This window comes from Carettochelys insculpta, chromosome 9 (assembly GCF_033958435.1).
Source record: "Carettochelys insculpta isolate YL-2023 chromosome 9, ASM3395843v1, whole genome shotgun sequence".
Taxonomy (NCBI): domain Eukaryota; kingdom Metazoa; phylum Chordata; order Testudines; family Carettochelyidae; genus Carettochelys; species Carettochelys insculpta.
In genome coordinates this window covers 5543793-5550304 of record NC_134145.1, presented here as the reverse complement: position 1 = coordinate 5550304, position 6512 = coordinate 5543793, and positions in this window count along the sequence as shown.

Here is a 6512-nt window from a genome sequence, read left to right as displayed (position 1 = left end):
TCAAGACAGTTGCATTTCCTTGCTAAGATGGACAAATTCTACCCCAACCCCTGCAAAAAAAACAAACAAACAACCAACTGCAAGATTTCTTGTTTTCACACCCAAGCAGTTCTAACTTCTGCACAAACATGTGCCTTTTTTTTAGTCAAAACTGTCCAAGTAAATTTGGAAGGGAACAAAAAAAACAAAAACAAAAAAACACCAAAACAGTTTTTTACACCAATGCAGTATAAGCTATATGACACACAGATGATCATCTGCAAGTTTGCATGGGGAATGCGATCTGGACTCATTCCTAAGGAACACTTGTTGCCACACTATTTATAGCAGTCCTCTCTGTCTGGCTCTGAATGGTTAACTTGATGCAGCCTGGTCTGTGACACACTGTATCACGTCAAACTCAGCCTGCCCCACCAGCCCCATCAGCTACAGACAGGGTGTATGGTAAAGCTAAATGTCATGTTAACACAACACAGAAAATCAGCTCAGGGCCTCGTCACATGGTAGGTCACTGCACAGACAGGAGCCGATTCTCTAGCTCAGCCGTACCAGGTGCAATTGGGATATGCAATCTGGGAGCCTGCAGATAATTTAGGGCCTGATCCTGCCACCTTTAGGCTGAGCTTTTTTTTTTTCATTCTGTATGTGGGGCTGGCAAGCTCGGAGCCCTCCTGGAGTGCCGGATGATTAGGGACAAAGCAGATCTCCCACTGGGAGAGGGGAATCTGTAATAGCTAACGCCCGATCTGTGTGCTTGAGGCTGGAGACAGCTAAGACCCCTGCGGGCAGGACATTAAAAAGGAGATTTTGGGGTGCAGTCTCATGACTTCAGGGATTGTTCGTTCTGCCAGCTCTAAGGGGAGGATTTTCGCAACCGGCGCCAGGACACAGTTCTTTGTGATGAGCATGAAGGATCCCTTCCAAGGAAAAGAGGAAGCCCCAGGGCGTCACCTGCTGTTTGAACTGCTGAACAGCCTCTTCCACCTGTCGCAGGACATGCGCCTGGTACCGCCTCGCCTCCCGCATCCTCTGCTGACCAGGTCCTTCATCACCCGTTTCAGCATGAGGATGGCCACGGTGGACCTGCAGAGCAGGGCAGAGATGACGCTGGGATCCAGCTGCTGCATCTTCTTGGGGATCATGGCGAGAGGTAGCCTCATGAGCTGCCGGGCAGCGCTGAAATCCAGGGAACAAGTCAGGTGGGGCCACTTCCGAGCTCTTAAAACACCAACCTCAACCGGCAGCAGCAGAGGCCTGTGGCATGCGCCTTACCCACATGCTACTGTGTCAGCAAATGGACTCTCTGGTTGTTGGTGCTTCTCAAGTGGTCTTATTTTAAGGCCTGGTTTTCCAAAGGGCCTAGGTCCTTTCTTGTGTGAGTGTATTGCCTAGCACATGCTTGGTTGTAGGCCCATGGCTGCTGCTTGTGGGGTGGGTGAAGGCCTTTTGCAGGGCCTGCCCGCTCCCCTCCTGCCAGGAGACGGTCTTGTAAGGTCCAGCCACGCAGCAGGGGAGACCTGTTCCCCACACACCACACCCTGGTCTACCAGCGCTGTAGGATTCCCGCAGCCTCCACTGACATTGGTGGGAGCTAGTGGTGTGAGACGTGGGCTCTGGGCAGAGCAGCGAAGGGCAGCCCATTGCTCCAGGCTTACCAGACCGCCTCCGGAAAGCCAGGGGACAATTCTCCTGACGAGGCAGAAGCAGGCAGGGTCTCAAAACCTGCCCTCCATCCTCACTCCTTCCTCTGTACCTTCTCGCACCCCCCGTCCCCACCCTCCTCCTTCCTCTGCACCTCTTCTCATACCTCACCCCATCCTTGCTCCTTCCCCTGAACCCCCACTGCCTCCTCTCTTTTTCTCCACATCCCCACCCATGCCCCATCCTCCACCCTCTCCTCACCCCCCTATCCTACCCTGTTCCCCTCCTGCTGTGTATCTCCCCACCCCTTCAGAGCCAGGACGCCCCCACCTCTCTGCTGGGGGGGCCTCCCGGGCTCTCTCCCAATTTCATCTCACATTCAGCCTCCTTTCCTCTCCTCAGCTCATTTTCCTGCAGACCCTGTCCCGCCCCAGTGCATCACCCAGCTGCCTCCTCACCTCCCGGCCCTTCGCCTGCAGCACAAGGCAGACTCCACGGCGCTGGGTGTTGCCCGAAACCTCCCACCAACTGCCTGTTTCCAGCTGTCACTCTCACGCCACCATCTCCTCAGCACTACCTGAAAGGCCGGGGAACCCGAGCACCCCACTTCTGTCCCCTGACATCCAGCCTGCAGAGCGGCCCTGGCTGGGGTGGAGAGACACAGGCTACGTCTAAACTGTAACCACAGTAACCCCCGGAAGCCAGGCGCAGAGCCAGCGCTGAACGTAGCCGAGTCGATGTTCCCATTCAGGCCACCCCCTCCACCTGCCTTGCTGGGTTTCGCAGCCCTGGCTCTAGTCCAAGGGCATCCGCATGTGGCTTCCGGGCCAGAATACGGCCCACGGAGCCTTTTAATCCAGACCATGGAGCTGGCAGCAGTGCCATTTTAAAAGGCGGCCGTGTGGCTCTCGGGGTTGGGCGCAGCTCGACACAGGACGGCCTGGCATGGTGCAGCTCGGCGCTCAGGGCTCCAGGGGTGTGGCGCCAGTGAGTCACCAGAGGTGGGATGCAGGGCACCTGGCTATGGAGAGGGGGTTTAAAGTCTGGGGACAGCTTGGGGCTGGGGGGGATTAAGCCTGGGGGTGGCAGTTTGGGGCTGCAAAGGGTTAAGCCTGGGGACGGGTGGGCAGGTTTGGGGCTCTGTTGTGTTCGGCCCCTGGCACATGTAAAAATTGCCGTGTGGCCCCCAGTGAAACAAGCTGGACACCCCTGCTCTAATGCACGCAGGGATGCCTGAACTGCTCTTTGGAGCCCTGCAGCACAAGTCCAGGATTTGAGTCGCTGCTGTGCTTTGGTTTGGTTTGCTTTTCCAGTGTAGACATACCCTGTCAGATCAACATATCAGGGCCAGAGTGAAAGGGGTGAGGTGTGTTATTGAGGGCTGATAGATTTAAGCCTTGACAGCTTCAAGTTTAAGCCCTCAAGTTGCCACTCGTCTACCAACAGGAGCAAATTTATCCTCACAAAGATCTAAATCCCCCATGGGTGAGGCTTATACAGCAGACAGTGTCTTGTTTAAATACCACTTTGATCTTATTTATTTAGCTAACAGTGCCACGTACCCAGTGTTCAACCATTATAGGCATTATAAGCAAAGGCAGTGAAGCAGTAGGGAAAATACAGACATTCAGGCTCAGACTTGGCCAGACGTGTAGGAATTCGTTATTCAAAAATGTCATGCTATTGGGTGTAGTTCAACAGCTTCACTTTACAATTTTGGATGTTTCCCTTCTTTAAAACATATTTAAAAAAAAAAAAAGGCTCTGGATTGTAAACTGAGCTGGTTGGAAAATAGTTAATTGTTTTTAATTTTTGTCAAAAATTTCCACTGAAAAAAATTATGCTTTGGTAAAATTTCAGGAAAAATATCAATCGTTTTCCAACAATTTTCATGACAAATTTCATTTCACCAGAAAAAAATTAGCTAGCCCTAATTTTAATCCACATAGTCACAGAGAGGTAGCCGTGTCAGTCTGTATCTTCACAAAGCGAAAAAGCAGTCCTGTAGCACTTTAAAAACTAACAAAATAATTTATTAGGTGATGAGCTTTCCTGGAACACGCCCACTTCCTCAGATCTGGATATTCTGAATTTCCAGACCAGAAGAAGTGGGTCTGTCACACAAAAGCTCATCACCTAAACACATTGTCTTCATCTTCTTCTCCTAGAAGCGCCCAGGGTGAACAATCATTTGGAGACTTAAATGGTTGCTATGAAAGTTGTCAAGCACAAAACCCCCACTTTGTGTTGTATTTTGTTCTGATTTCAAACATGGCCAGGGGGTTGCAATACATTACCACTGTAGCTTGTGAGTTAACAGCTTTTTAACTAAGCAACTGCCCAGGTTGGTCTCCCAAGATATCTCTATGGCTGGGAGTGCAGTGAATCCTCTGGCCTGGGTAGATAGATAGGGCGAGCATATGTCCCTGTCCTAAATATGGGACAGCGAGAGGCAGCTCTACAAAGCCCTGGGAAGCTGGGAAGGAGGTGGCAGCTGCTGGCCCTCCCCGAGAGCCCAGGGAAGCAGCAGCTGCCAGGCCTCCCCCGGAGCCCCAGGAAAGTGGCAGCCCACTGGCCCACCCTGGGAGCCCCAGGAAAGCAGCAGCCCACTGGCCCACCACAGAAGCCCCAGGGAAGTGGCAGGAACGTGGCAGCCACCCATGCTCCCTTGCTTCCCCAAGGCTTGGGGAAGTGATTCCCGCCAGCAGCTGCACCTGCACAGTTGCTGGCAGAAAAGGTCAGTGGGGTTGGGCTCCAATACGGGACAATTAGTCCCTTTTAAAAAATAAGTAGAAACGCCATTTCGGCATCCCGAATACAGGACCGTCCCGCCTAATACGAGACAGATGGTCACTCCACAGATAGACTCATGTTAGAGAACTGCTCAGGTGTACCACGAAATTTCATCAATTTCCCCTCACCATGGCTCTTTGCACAGCCAACGCAAGGTGGGAGCGGCAGGTAATTGAGGACCCCACTCCAGCTGGAGTTCAAAGAGAAAGGCCGCCTGAGTCCCAGCTGACATGGGATTTGTCAGTTTCCCCCCACAGTGGCTCTTTGCAGAGACACTGTCAGGGAAAAACCAGCCCTGCAGGATGCTGTTTGTGTGCCAGCGGGCAGATGAAATGCTGTTTCCTGGCCTGAACGTGCTGGCAGGGAGCCTGCCCCCATTCCCTGCTGTGGCAAGGGGGAGAGAGGGCAGGAGCCTGCTGGAGGCGGGACATTTAAATGCCACATCCTGGCTGCAAAAGGCTGTCGGGGAGGGCAGCTGCTTTCCGTGGTTACTCCTTTACTGAACATCCCTAGCAGGACACTGAGCAGATTTTGAAATGCGTCTGTGCTCACCATCCAAAATGGCGTATTCTGTGGTGGATTTCAACTATTAAAGTGTTTGATCCTCGTTGAGCTTGTGGTATGCACGACTGCGTTTGAAACTTCTCTAGTAAGACTGGAACCACAGGAAATGCAAGTAAATGTGATCTTTATAAGCAATCGATTCAGCTGAAAAAAACCTGGGTGTGCCGTGGAATTGTTTGTCGTGCTGAAGAGTGTCGTGTTACTGGAAAGGTTGGAAACCACTGTGGGCCTGACGTATGCGATCTAAATACACCCCCCCAACACACACCTTATATTTAGCGGCACATACCTTAGACCATTTACATTTTCATGCTCCGGTAGCCACACGTGAACAATGCAGCATTGTAGGTAGAGACAAGCAGAGGCATTTTGCCATCACGGCTTTTGGCTGGTGCTGGGCTGATGCTCCAGGGAGTGGTTTTGCATTGAGCAGGGTGGGCTGCATTTGAGAACCTCTCAGCTCAAGTGTTGCAGGGGGGCTTGTGCCCAGTTCCTCCCATGTGACAGGTGGTAATGCATCATAACAGAGCGGTAGCTGGGTTAGTCTGTACCCTAACAAAATAAAACACCAGACATGTAGTATTTTAAAGACTAACAAAATCATTTATTAGGTGATGAGCTTTCGTGGGGCAGACATAAGAACGGCCATACTGGGTCAGACCAAAGGTCCATCTAGCCCAGTATCCTGTCTGCCAACAGTAGCCAGTGCCAGGTGCCCCAGAGGAGGTGAACCGAAGACAATGATCAAGCGATTTGTCTCCTGCCATCCGTCTCCCGCCTTCGACAAAAGGCTAGTCACCATACCTTACCCCGACTAATAGCCATCTACGGACCTAACCTCCAAATATTTATCGAGCTCTTTTTTAAACTCTGTTAGAGTCCTGGCCTTCACAATCCGGCAAGGAGTTCCACAGGTTGACTGTGCACTGTGTGAAGAAAAACTTTCTTTTATTAGTTTTGAACCTGCTATCCATTCATTTCATTTGGTGTCCTCCAGTTCTTATATTATGGGAACAAGTGAATAATTTTTCTCCATTCATTTCTCCACACCGTTCGTGATTTTATATACCTCTATCACACCGCCCCTCAGTCTCCTCTTTTCGAGACTGAAAAGTCCCAGTTTCTCTCGCGGCCCAAGACAATTCCTCTTCACTCAATGCGGCCCAGGCAAGCCAAAAGGTTGGACACCCATGGGATAGATCACTGATGAACAAGTCGAACAGGACTGGTCCCAGGACCGACCCTTGGGGAACGCCACTAATTACCCCCCACCCCATTGTGAAAATTTCCTATTTCTTCCAACCCTTTGTTTACCTGCCCCTCCACTCGGAAGTAAAGTGCCGGTGAAACAAGGGATGGTTCTCCACGGTTTTGCTAGCCCTTAAAGTGCCCCAGGCCTGCCGGGCTGAGCTGCTCAGGCAGCGGCTGCCCAGCCCCGCCCAGGGCGGGTGGCGTCGCTCTCCCCCCGTTAAGACCCCCCGGGGAGCGCGGAAGTCTGGGGAAATCCAGGGGCG